The 13,511-nt window shown below is 46.2% G+C and overlaps 1 protein-coding gene across 1 annotated transcript in view; it reads left to right on the top strand.

Moving 5' to 3' along the window:
• The first annotated feature begins 683 nt into the window (after positions 1 to 683).
• COLQ (collagen like tail subunit of asymmetric acetylcholinesterase) overlaps positions 684 to 13,511 on the top strand; it is a 69,424-nt gene continuing 56,596 nt past the window's right edge. The window contains exons 1-3 of the mRNA XM_053669498.1: positions 684 to 1,001; positions 1,591 to 1,722; positions 5,148 to 5,234. The gene's annotated coding sequence lies outside the window, so the exon portion shown is untranslated. The remainder of the gene's footprint in view (positions 1,002 to 1,590; positions 1,723 to 5,147; positions 5,235 to 13,511) is intronic.

Here is a 13,511-nt window from a genome sequence, read left to right as displayed (position 1 = left end):
ACAATTGCCATTGAAAAGATAGTCCTTACTCACAGTTCTTGAGAGGAGCACGGGTGCATGGAGGGCCAGGGGAGCAAACTCTGCTGGTGTCCGGCCCAGAGAAAGTGAGAAAGTAAGTGGCTGAGGCCCTGTGGTGGTTTCCGTGGGAAGGGAGAGGAGAGGAAAGGTAAACGAGTTTGGGATTGGCAGGCTTGAATAAGTCCCCTGGGCTCTGGGTTGTAGGGACCGCCCAAGGTTGTGTGGTGTGTGGCTCGGAGTGATTGGGGCCGAGTGACAGTGGCCTGGAATGTGGGCGGTTGGGATTCTGGGCTGGCTGGTTTGCATATGAAAGGAGAGTTGTTCGCTGTCTCTAAGATTAGCTAACGGCAGAGGGGCGGGGCCTCCAGAGTCTGCAGTACCTTTCCGAGCATCAGCATTACAGAAAACAAAGACACCCTTATACACAACGGCTTTAATGGATAGTTATTAAATATTGAATGAATATTTGGAAAATTGGATCTTAAAATATTTATTGTTTTTATTCAAGAACAAGATATCTGAATTTTTAAGTGTTTTTTCTGTACTTCAGTGGAGTTTTCATAATATTGGCTATATAAAGTTTTTGTTAAATATGTTTTAAACACCAATCTGTTGTGTTGCTAATGGAAATAAGTTATTCTATTTTATGTATAGGTATTGTTTGCATATTTTATATATTAATGCTGTACCTTAATGAATTATTCAAGCCAATTCTTCCTTTCTCCTACCTAGAGGCATTGGCTAGGACTTCCAGAACGATGCTAAATGAGACTTGTGAGTACAGGGGGCTTGCCACTTGCTTCTAGATGTTTCGCCATTGGCGTCTCATTTATCTGCTTCCTTCCTTCAGGAGGAGCAAGAGATGATGAGGAAATCTCCTGAGGAGGAGTTGCTGAGGCTGCAGGGTTTGACTGTCTTCCCACAGGGCACAAGATGGGAGTAGGTTGCCCACCATTTCCAAGTGGCACTTGTGCCAATAAAAGGTGACTTCTTGGCGAATGAATTAGGGCTAGTTGCTGTGCTAGTTAATTTTTGTTGCCTAGACTGTCTTCCTTCTTGGTCTTGAGGCCAACAATGAAAGCAAACATATTGAGAAATCTGTTCCTCTGTGGACTCTGAGAATAAAGATTCACTTGATATGAGCCCCAAGAAGGAATTCATCCTCTGAGATGGACTCCCCATTGTCAGCCCAGGGCCAAATTTTATAAACAATAGGAATCCAGTAGCTATTTGCTGACAGGGGTTTCTCCGGGACTCTGTCTACTGGGAAGAACGTCAGTCTCAAATCTTGGCTTCCCACAAATGCTCATCTGAGTCAATCACTGCAGGGAAGCCCTGGTTTTGTCTTTCGATCAATGGACTGTGACCTGTCTTTCCAATCAGAACTGCACAATTATGTTTTCATTGGCATCTTTACCAACCGATCAGAACTGCTCAATAATGACCAGTCAGAACTGTTAGAATTTGGAAACCTCATTTGCATAAAGCCGGGCCAATCGGGAATGTGGGGCGGGTGGGAACTTTTCCTATGAATGGCCAGCTCCCCTTTGTGTCAGTGCAATGCATTTTCAGTTTCCACAGGAGGCTGGCTGCCTTTGGAACTGTTTCACCTGAATGAAGTCTCTCCTTTCCTGTGCCTCTTTGGAAATTTTGGTTTACACACTGTAATCTTCATCTTCAAAATTGCAGACCAACCTCGTCTAGGTGGGTCCCCAGAAGGTGACCTCCTTCCCTCCCTCTTTAATCCCAAAGTCACGTGTGTGTGGTGAGGGCCACCAGAGGGGAGGGGCATCAGTTTAGTCCAGATCCTCTGCCCAGCCCTGACTTCAGGAAATGCAATATCAACAACCCCTGAAAAATAGTCTTCAGGGGGAAAGATCCTGACATACTCCGTACCCCCAGTTACTGCAATTCCCCACAGGCTGTCTGGAAAATGCATTAACCCTGTGTGTTCATTTGCTAGGGTGGTCCTAACAAGATACTGCAGAATGGGTGGCTTGCACACCAACTTTATTTTCTCACAGTTCTGGAAGGTAGAACACAAAAATCAAGGGGACCATAAGCTTGGCTTCCTCTGGGGCTCTCTCATCGGCTTGCAGGTGGTCACCTTCTTGTCGGGTCCCCCTATGGTTCTTCCTCTGTGTGCACACATTCCTGTTGTCTGTCTTTTTGCAAATGACTACAGGCAGGCCAGTACTGATAAATGACTTGTGAAATACCCACTAATTGGCTGCAGCCAATTTTCTCTGATGTGCCCTAATAGGAGGGAGCTGTGGCATGGATAATACCAAACAGTGAATAATCTAAAAATAATTTCTACTTGGTCTGGGAAAGCAGCACGTGACTTCCCGGCTGCCAAGTGGCCGGCTAATTCAGTTTGGTTCAGATCAATGTGCCTTTTCCTGAGCACGCACTGACAGCCCAGCCTGTGCTGAGGTGTGGAGGAAAGGTGGCTGAACTAAATGTTGGCTTTGGCCGGTTCTCCAAGGGGCGACACACAGGCTGTGAAGGGCACATGGTAATTATATGGACAGTGGGACAACGCTCGCTTTTTCCTGACTTTTTAGTCTGTGAGGGTTGGGGGCCAGACCAGCTGGCCTGCTGGGCGCGGAGGTGCCGGGGGGAGACAGACGGGTGCCAAGGCACACCCCAGCCACCGGTTCACACGGGGGACTCTGCCCCTCACATTTACAGGCTGGACTTCATGCAGGGCGCCTCACGTGTGTCGTTTACTTTAAAGCTAAGGCATTTGCAGCCCCAAACTTATGGTTACCTTGGCAAGAGGCAAATCTGCTCGGAGACCTTGCAAAATGAATCTTGACCCAAGCTGAATTACTCTTTAAGGTTTTGGATGCAATGTAGTGCATCCAAGCTGAATTACTCTTAAGGTTTTGGATGCAGTGTAGTTTATTTGTTTTGCATGTACCATACAGATCAATTCATTAATGAATTCATCCAACACTTATTAAAGGCCTGCTGTGTACCAGATTCGGCCTCTGGGGGAATAAAGACATGAAGAAATCATGGGCCTTGTGCTCAAGGATTTAATAATCTACTCAGAGAAATAAGACTGTATCTAAATAATTATATTGCAAGGTTAAAAGCACAGGCTAGAGCTACAGCTCATTAGTACATATACACATACACAAATGTAAGTATTATTTTTTAAAATTTACATCACTCCTATCACATGGCCAGGGATTATATACAGCCTTTTAGAAGGAGTATGTCACATCCATACTGTTGAAGAGGAGACCCCTCCCCCCACGCTTCTGCCCTGGGCCACCCCCTTCTAAGTCCATGTCCCCATGCCTCCCAGAAGAAAAGGAGTTGTTGGTCTGATTGGGCAGAACCCAGGACATGCACAGGGTCATTTTGCTTGTGGGCAGGGGCACTCTACCTTAAAGATCCGCTCCGTGGCCAGGGCCACCTGTCTTTCTCCTCTGTACAGGTCAGGAGGCTTTCTAGGGGCCACTCACCCAGGTCTGGCCTCGGTCCCACCCTCCTTGAGATGATGAGAAGCATATGGAATAGTCCACCTTAGCTCCGCTCATCCTGTTGCCCCCTGAGAACTGTCTGGCCGAGAGGCCCTGCCACTGGCACCCGAACGACCGCGATCAGGCTCACTCCGTGCCTTGGGCTGGGACAGCTTCCCTCACCTGCCTCTTCGTCCCCTGTGGTGTCTGGATCTGGGCCCGGGGCCGGGCGGTGTGGTATGAAAATGCAGGCTTTGGGGTGTGCGGTCAGCTGTGCGTACTCGCTCTGGCCGAGGGAAGATGACCTGATCTGCCTTGATCGGCCTCTGTTTCTTCATCGATAACATGGGTACAGTAACACCCACCACACAGAGTTGCTGTGAGGCCTTCGAGAAATGACACCTGTACAAGCACAACAGGTGTTTAATGAACAGTGGTTGGTGTCAGTATTTCCACCCCTTACGGTCAGACTTGCCTTAGCCTCTTCCATGAATCTCCTTCGAGAACGTCACTAGACACTCAGCCCTCTCCTCCTTCAACGCTTACCTCTTACCTCCATTCAGGGAGGCTCTGACTAATTGTATGTCTCCGTTGTTCTGCAATACACTGACTGCAGCTGGACTAGTATGTGTAAGGCAGGGCAGTGAAAAGCTAGGGAAATTCCTTGGCCAGTACAATAGAGTGGGGAAACTGAGGCAGATACTGAACCAACTGGCTGAGCGCTGCATAGCTTGGCACAGAAGGTCACCTCCCTGGAGACAACTTCTGAGTCTCAGCTGTATTTCGGCTCCAGGCCCAGAGAAGTAGCAAAACCAGGTGGGCGACCCAGGGCCAGCTGCAGTGACTGAGAACCCCTGCCCTGGCACTGACTCATCAGTAGGGTCCAGGGCCCTGAAAGGTCACACCTGGGGGACTGAAGAATATTCTACTGAAACTCTCCCCTGCGACCACCTCTAAGGTGCCCGCCAGCACGAAGGAGATGGAAGCCTCAAGACAAAGGACGCGGCCCACACCTTTCCTTCTCCTCCCTTCTTCCCCCACAGGCCTGCCTCTCCCGAACTGTCAGGGATCCCACTAGTCTTGCAACCAGGGGGACAATGGGCAGCGACAGCTTGCCCTGGTCTACCCCCGGAACCTGTTTCCAAGGCCCCTTTTTCTCTGACTTCCCAATGAGCAGCCCCGCCTCCGCTCATTTCTTTCCTATGACCCTTCTAGAGAGCCAAAGCAGCCCACCCTAGGCTCTCCTGGTGCTTCTGCTATGCTGAGCCCTTCCTTGTTCCACTGTCCCCCAGCTTTAATAAATGTCCTCTAAAAATCACCTGGACTCGTACTGTGAAATCTTTCCTGAACAAAGTCAGGAACCCACACACTCCCGGCAAGCCCTGGGTGCAACCTCCCGGGGCCAGGCCACTTGTCTAGTAACATACATTCTTCTCATCTGTTTTGAGACTCCCACTGGAATGTAAATTTCTGAGGACAAAGCAATTTGTAGGTTCATTTCACACTGAATTCTCAACTCTAGATTTTGCCTGGAGTCCAGGAGGAACTCAGTAAATGTTTGTTGAATGAACGAATGATGAATGAGTGGATCCCCTGACCTCTCTCTCGCCTCCCTGAACCATTCTTTCTCTGTTTCCATCTTCTCCGGGTTAGCCTCATCCATCTGCTTCCTGAGGACACGTCCATCTACTTCCTGAGGACACGTCTGGTTACGTTCGGTACCTGTATATAAGGAAACAGGTAATCACATAATCCACGATAACTGAATGGAAAAGTCTTCTCTCTAGTTCCTAAAAAACCATCACCTGTTCCCCTGCTCCCAGATCGCGTGGGTATACGTTTTAGCCTTGCAGACAGCCCTCTCTCTGTGGCTGAGCGTCGTTAAAGTACTTTAAGACTTTAAGGTGTGGATTAAATACAGGACGCACTGAGGCCCCAGGTTTGTCACCAGGAGGGGAGAACCTCCTGGTGACAGGGGTTACGGGGTCTCACTGGAGTGTGGACTCCAAACAGCGTGGGGCTATCGTGCCTGCGTACGTTCTCCATCTCTTAGGTTGCTGTTTCTTAAAAGTCTGTGATTTAAAATGCTCTCCATCAGCTCCTGTTTATTGGTCACTTCCCACCATGGGACGGGAGCATGCATGATGACCTGTGGCGAGGGCAGTGACCCTTCCCCACCCTTTACTTCCGGGTCTTGGTCGCCATTGGTCTATCGGTGCGTCAGGAACGGTCCTGTTCCAGGGCCCTGCCAAACCACACAGTCACACTCCCTTGAGCTCCACCTGCAGAGACTGGATCCAAGCTTGGAATATGATGCTCTGTCTTTACCTTGGGCCAGCTCACACCATGAAGCAGGCCTTCCTCCTCCTGCCATCCAACCTCCTGGAATATAAGAGGTGCCCTTGTCTCCAGGTGGATGTTGATGGGGGGATGGAGTGGGGGAGTTGGGTTGGGGTGGGAGGGAGTCGATGGGGTGGCGGTAGTAATGTTTCGCCAATAAATACATGAAACTAAAATGTTGCAGTGAACACATGGGAAGTACGACATAGTAAGTTGTAAACTAGGAACGTGCATTTGGACTGGTTAGAATAGAATGAAATTAATGTCGATTAAATTTTCTGGGGTTCACCCTAGGGGGAATCTGGAGCAAGCCTACCACCCCACCTACGAGAATGAGGCTGAGATTTGTTGTTTTTGTGATTCTTGATGTAACATTAGGATACTGGCTTTGCTCAGGATGTTTTCCCTTTCTACGGGTTTCCGTTCAAGAACCATCGATCCTCGGTTGTCACGAATGGTTTTGGGATCTCCTCTGAGACCTCCAGGCCTCCCTGACTTCCTGTCATAAAAGCTGTGACTTTCCTGTCTCCCTCCCAGGAATATGGTTTTCTGTTTCAGAGCTGAACGATTCTGGGACTCACAGCATTTCTGAGTCCAGTTAGAGTGAAGGTTGATCGATGTCTCCTTGGGGAGCCAGTCTCGCCCTGTGGCCTGGGAGCCCCTGGGTGGCACAGGGTGTTCAGGTTCAGTCTTGCCACCAATTGCTCCGCCTGCCAGACAAGCTTCACAAGTCCCCACCTCTGCCCCCCAGAAGCTCCCATAAACCTCAGTTTCCCCATTTGTAAAGTGGGAATTGTACGTCTAGTCCCACAGCCTCCCATGTGAACACCAAATGAAAGAAAAAAAGGATTTTATTTAAAAAATAAAGCCTCTACTTTGTGCACCACTAACATGGTTATTGTATAAAATGGATAAGAAAAAACCAGTAATACATAATAGGTATTAAAAGTTGTTTTAGGGGTGAAATATTTCTCAGGATAAAAGCAAAGTAGGGATCCCCGCGAAAGGATTTACACTCAGCAGAACTTTGGACCATCAGATCAAGAGAGGAGAGAAAGACTTCCGCCAAGATGGAGACGTAGATGGAGGATCCACCTCGTCTCTGTGCACAACCAAATCTAAGAACAACTATTTTTAACAGCAGTCACAACCAAGCCACACGGAAAATCGACAACACGGAGTCCAAAGGACAACTAGATACTCGGCTGGACCGGTACGAGGAGCGAGGCCAGCAGCGGAGCAGGTTAGCAAGAAAAAATTCCCGGGGCGGTGCGCGGCGCGCTCAGGCAACCGAGGGCGCTGATCGCCAGCGAGCTGGCTGCCGGAGCGCACAGGGAAGAGGCGCGGCGATCGGTCGGTCGGTTGGTCGTGCGCATTTACGTGGGGAGAAGCCAGTGAGAAGGGAAGCCGGCGCGGGGCAGCAGGCTCGCGCAATTCCAATCGGATAAACCCCAGGCGTGCGGAGTGACTGGAAACGCTGGGCTAGCGGAGAGGAACGCCATTGCTCCCTCTCTGACCCCGCCCCCACTCACAGCGTCACAAACCAGCGACCTGGGTCGCCCGTCCTGGTAAACAACTAAGGCTTCGCTCCGCTCACTTAACAGCGCGAACAGACCAAAAATGGCTCTAGGACAACTCAGAGCCCCAGAACCGATAGACCTAAGTGATGAAGAAATAGCCAGTCTTTCAGATGCACAGTTCAAAACACTGGTTATAAGGATCCTTACAGAACTGGTTGACTTTAGCCACAAATTAGAGAAACATATGGAAGCTAAATTAATTGAAATGAATGGGGATACAAAAGATTCCAATAGTAATGGAAAGAAAATTGGGACTCAAATCAAGGGAGAGAACCAGAAGGAAGAAAAAAAATGATCAAACAGAAAGGAATGAAGAAATAAGAATTCAGAAAAATGAGGAGAAGATTAGGAACCTCCAGGACATCTTTAAACGTTCCAACATCCGAATTATAGGGGTACCAGAAGGGGGAAAGGAACAGCCACCAGTGGAAAACTTATTTGAACAAATAATAAAGGAGAATTTCCCCAAGATGGCAAAGGAAATAGACTTCCAAGAAATCCAGGAAGCTCAGAGAGTCCCAAGGAAGTTGGACTCAAGAAGGAACACACCAAGGCACATCATAATTACATTAGCCAAGATTAAAATGAAGGAGAGAATCTTAGAAGCAGCAAGAGCTAAGGGGACAGTCACCTACAAAGGAGTTCCCATCAGACTGTCAGCTGATTTCTCAAAGAGACCTTACAGGCAAGAAGGGGCTGGAAAGAGGTATTCCAAGTCATTAAAACCAAAGATCTACAACCAAGATTGCTCTACCCAGCAAAACTTTCATTTAGAATGGAAGGACAGATAAAGTGCTTCTCAGATAAGACCAAATTCAAGGAGTTCATCATCACCAAGCCCTTATTATATGAAATGTTAAAGGGACTTACCTAAGAAAAAGAAGATAAAAAAGATGAACAGTGAAAGGACAGCAAACTCACAGTTATTAAGAACCACACCTAAAACAAAAGCAAACTAAGAGGATAGCTAGATCAGGAGCAGAACCATAGAAATGAAGATCTCAGGGAGGGTTAGCAATAGGGGAGTGGGAGGAGGGGAAGGGGGGAGAAGGTACAGAAAATAAGTAGCATAGACAGTAGATAGAAAATACATAGGGGGAGGGTAAGAATAGTAGGGGAAATACAGAATCTAAAGAAATTGAGACACATGTTCATGAACTAAAGGGGGAAATGGTGGGGGAGGGATACAGGGTGGAGGGGAAGGGAGGGGGGAATAGAGCAAATGTAATGGCATAATCAATAAAAAAAAAAGAGGAGAGAAAGACAGGAGGGAGGTGGATAGAACAAATACGGTAAAATGTTAACATTTGGGGAATTCGAGTGAAAGGTATCTGAGTATTCTTTGTACTATTCTTGTAACTTTTCTGTATGTCTGAAATTGTATCAGAATAAAAAGTTAAAAGGAAAAAAAAAAAGCAAAGTAAATGGGTTTCTTTACTGCAGGATTTCCCAGTGGTTTTGCTATGCTGATATACATTGTAAATTTCCAATATAATTTGCATAAAACGGGCAGCAGTTCTCAGTTTAGGTGAACACCTTGGCTTTTTAAAATATGGAGTATCTCTTAGAGTGGGCAGGCCTCCCGCAGTTTGGGAAACACCATTATTTTGTTTGCATCCAGTGGCTCAAGGTCAGCCCAGGACCAAAGTCTTCCCTGAAAGAGTGAGAACAGCAGAGCTCCCTGCCCTGGGGGTGGAACTGCAGGCTTCATGTTTGGGTGAGTCTGATTAGTCTCCTTAGACTTACCAGTTTCTCCCGGTTCTCTGGCCATGTCTCCTTCGCATCTGAGGCTTCGTCACTTCCAGCTCTGCTTGAACTTGAGCTGCCAGGGCACAGGGAGGGGCTTTCCCAGGGCTTCTCAGCTGCCCAGTCTCGTCTCCCTCCTGCTGATGCAGCTGCCAGCGCGGGGCAGCCAGGACTTGGGAGTAACAGAACCATGGTTCATTCTGGCCCAGAAAGACCAGGCTCAGAGCGCTGCTGTCTGCCAAGGCCAGCCCAGCACGGTCTGCCTGCTCCTCTCGGCGTGTTGGCAGGGGCTGTTTGGACCTCAGACATGCAAGAAAGATGTCTTTCTCCTTTTTTTCCTTCTTCTTAATTCCTAAGGTTGCCAAGAATTTGATTTTATTTTTAAAAAGACTTTTATTTTTGAATGGCAAATTAAGTAATGCTCATTGTAAAAAATCTGATAATACAAATGTGTATAAGGCTGCAAAGGAAAGCTTCCTGCCTCTCATTGCTCGTATTTCCATCCCCAAAGGGGTGCTGTCCATCATTCTAGACCCTCCTCTGTGCACACGTAAATCATGGAGAAACAGATTTGCTTGTTCATTTCTGCGTTTGGTTAGATGACTGCAAGTTTGCAGTTTCACTCGACACTATTTCATGGATGACCTTCCATGTCAGTGCATAAATGTGAAGGATCTTTTTCTTATTTTTTTAAAAGTCAAGTTTATTAAGGGAAAACTTACATAAAATAAAACTCACCCTTGTTAAGAGTATAGTTTGTTGAGTTTTGACTTAGTAGCCAACCACTCCAATTAAGATAAAGAATAGCCCTGGCCAGCATGGCTCAGTGGGTTGGGCGTCGTCCCGCACAGGGGAAGGTCACCGGTTTGATTCCCGGTCAGGGCACATGCCTGGGTTTCGGGGTTGGTCTCTGTTACAGGGGCGAGTACTGGAGGCAACCGATTGATGATTGCTTTCACATTGATGTTTCTGTCCCTCTCTTTCTCCCTCCCTTCTCTTCTCTCTAAAATAAAGAAATAAAATATTTAAAAATATATGTATATAAAGGACACTTTTGTCATCAAAAAAAGTTCCTTTTGCAGTCCACTCTCTTCTTATAACCCTAACCCCGGTAACCACCGATCTGCTGTTCTCCATTCCCATGGTTTGCCTTTCCCAGAATGCCTTCTGAATGGAATTATTTACTATGTAGCCTGTTGTGTTGGTCTCAGCTTAATGCATTGAGGTTCACCTATGTTACTTGTTTCTGTAGTTCATTACATTTTACTGCTACTTAGTATTGCACTGCACACAATTTGTTTATTCACTCACAAGTTGATGGCCATTTGGGTTGTTTCTAGTTTTAACTTGGAATTATCGGTATTTTACATTTTAGCCATTCTAGTAGTATGTAGTTATGTTTCATCATGGTTTTAATTTTCCATTTTCCTAATGACTAATGATCTCAATTATCTTTTCATGTGCTTTTTTGCCATTCATATATTTGCTTTGGTAAAGTATTCATGCCTTTTGCCCATTTCTTTTAACTGGGTGTTTGTTTTATTATATTGATTTATAGAAGTTCTTTATATACTTTGAATATAAGTCTTTTACTATACATGGTTTGCAAATCTTTTCTCCCAGTCTTTGGCTTGTTTATTCAATTTTTTCCTTTTTAATATATTTTATTGATTATGCCATTAGAGTTGTCCCATTCCCCCCTTCATTCCCCTCCACCCTGCACCCCCCTCCCCCATCATTCCCCCTTTAGTTCATGTCCATGTGTCACAAGTTCTTTATATTCTGTATTTCCCATACAATTCTTGCCCTCCCCCTATCTATTTTCTACCTACCATCTATGCTACTTATTTTCTGTACCTTCTCCCCCCTTCTCCTTCTCCCACTCCCCTGTTGCTAACCCTCCATGTGATCTCCATTTCTATGGTTCTGCTCCTGATCTAGCTATCCTCTTAGTTTGCTTTTGTTTTAGGTGTGGTTGTTAGTAACTGTGAGTTTGCTGTCCTTTCACTGTTCGTATTTTTTATCTTCTCTTTCTTAGGTAAGTCCCTTTAACATGTCATATAATAAGGGCTTGGTGATGATGAACTCCTTGAATTTGATCTTATCTGAGAAGCACTTTATCTGTCCTTCCATTCTAAATGAAAACTTTGCTGGATAGAGCAATCTTGGATGTAGGTCTTTGGAGTTCATGAGTTGGAATACCTCTTTCCAGCCCCTTCTTGCCTGGAAGGTCTCTTCTGAGAAATCAGCTGACAGTCTGATGAGCACTCCTTTGTAGTGACTGTCCCCTTATGTCTTGCTGCTTCTAGGATTCTCTCCTTCATTTTAATCTTGGCTAATGTAATGATGATGTACCTTGGTGTGTTCCTGCTTGGGTCCAACTTCTTTGGGACTCTTGGAGCTTCCTGGATTTCTTGGAAATCTATTGCCTTTGCCAGATTGGGGAAGTTCTCTTTTATTATTTGTTCAAATAAGTGTTCCACTTGTTGCTGTTCCTCTTCCCCTTCTGGTACCCCTATAATTCGGATGTTGGAATGTTTAAAGATGTCCTGGAGGTTCCTAAGCCTCTCCTCATTTTTTTGAGTTCTTGTTTCTTCATTCTTTTCTGTTTGGTCATTTTTTCCTTTCTTCTGGTCCACTCCCTTGATTTGAGTCCCAGTTTCCTTTCCATCACTGTTGGTTTCCTGTGCATTACCATTCATTTCAATTAGTGTAGCCTTCATTTGTTCCTCTAATTTGTGGCTAAAATCAACCAGTTCTGTGAGCATCCTGATCACCAGTGTTTTGAACTGTGCATCTGATAGGTTGGCTATCTCTTGGTTGCTTAGAAGTATTGGCTCTGGGGCTTTGAGCTGTTCTTCTTCAGCCATAATGTTTTGGTCTCTTGGAGCCTGTTATGTATGAGGGGTGGAGCCTTAGGTGTTCAGCAGGGCAGGGCGACCCAGTTGCTGGGTTGTGAGGGTGGGGTCAGAGAGGGGCAGTGGCGTTTGTTCTGCTCTCTCTCGGATTTCAGTCCCCTTTGCTGCCTCCCGCAAACAGGGCCCCCCTGCTGCTGGCTCCTGGGTGTGTGGGCCTGTGCACCCTCCAGGACCCTGTGAGTCTCTCCAACAAAGTCTCTGTGAGCCTGAGAGCTTCTCCCAACACCTCAACCCCTAGAGTTTTTCCAATTGGTGCTTTTAGGCTTTAATTCCTGTCACTAGGGCCCTAGCCTGCGTGGTCTGTCTCACTGCTCGCTCCTTTGCTTAGTTTATCTGAGTGTGAATGTGTGTCCATGGTCAGCCAGCTGCCTTGCGCCCCCACTGGGTCTGCTCATTGCCACCCCACGCCTGGGATCTGCCAACGGCTGCCTACAGGCCTGGGTCAGTCAGGCTGTTTTTTCCTGCGCGACCCTGCTCTACCAGCTGCTGACTCTGCCCCTCTTACCAATCTGGATGAATGGTTTGTTGTTGTTGGACTTCAGTGCAGTTCAATTTTCTGTGTTTTGGTTGCATTTTTGTTACTAAAACTTTGTTGTCTTTAAACTTGGTTGTGTGAGGAAGCACAGTGTTTCCACCTACACCTCCATCTTGGCAGGAAGTCTTATTTATTCAATTTAACATTGTCTTTTGAAGAGCAGAAGTTTTAACATTTTGATGGTTAGTTTAACACTTTTTTTTCTGTTATGATTTGTGATTTTTGTGTCCTATTTAAGAAATTTTTTTCATGGAAGCAGAGAGTAAGATGATGGTTACGGGGCAGGGGGCGGGGGCAGTGGAGAGATGTGGATCAGAGAGCATGGTGTTTAAGGGATGCGGATGAGTATGTTCCAGAGATCTAACGCACAGCCTGCTGACTGTGGTTAATAACATTGTGCTGTGCACTTGACGTTTCTGGGAGATTCACTCTTAGGTATTCTCACTACAAAAAAGGTAACTATGTGAAGTGATGAATATGTTAATTATTTTGACTGTAGTTATCATTTCACAATGTCTATTTATATCAAAACATCATGTGGTACAACTTGAATATATACAATTTGTATTTAAAATATTTTTTAAAGATTTTATTTATTTATTTCTAGGGAGAGGGGAAGGGAGGGAGAGAAACATTGATGTGCAAGAGATACATTGATTGGTTGCCTCTCACACACCCCCAACTGGGGACCTGGCCCACAACCCAGGTCCACTGGTTCAATTCCTGACTGGGAATTGAACCAGTGACCCTTTGGTTCACAGGCCAGCACTCAATCCACTGAGCCATACCAGCCAGGGTTAAAATTTTTTTAATTTAGAGAGAGAAATCTTTGTGTAATCCAAGGGTCATTAAGATTTTCTCCTGTTTTCTTCTAGAAGCTTAATAGTTTTAGCTCTTA

Source organism: Artibeus jamaicensis, unplaced genomic scaffold (genome assembly GCF_021234435.1).
Source record: "Artibeus jamaicensis isolate MK-2021 breed Jamaican fruit bat unplaced genomic scaffold, CSHL_Jam_final contig_519, whole genome shotgun sequence".
NCBI classification, from domain to species: Eukaryota; Metazoa; Chordata; class Mammalia; order Chiroptera; family Phyllostomidae; genus Artibeus; species Artibeus jamaicensis.
Note: the sequence above shows the minus strand (reverse complement) of the source record. Positions and strands in the feature narration are given on the sequence as shown.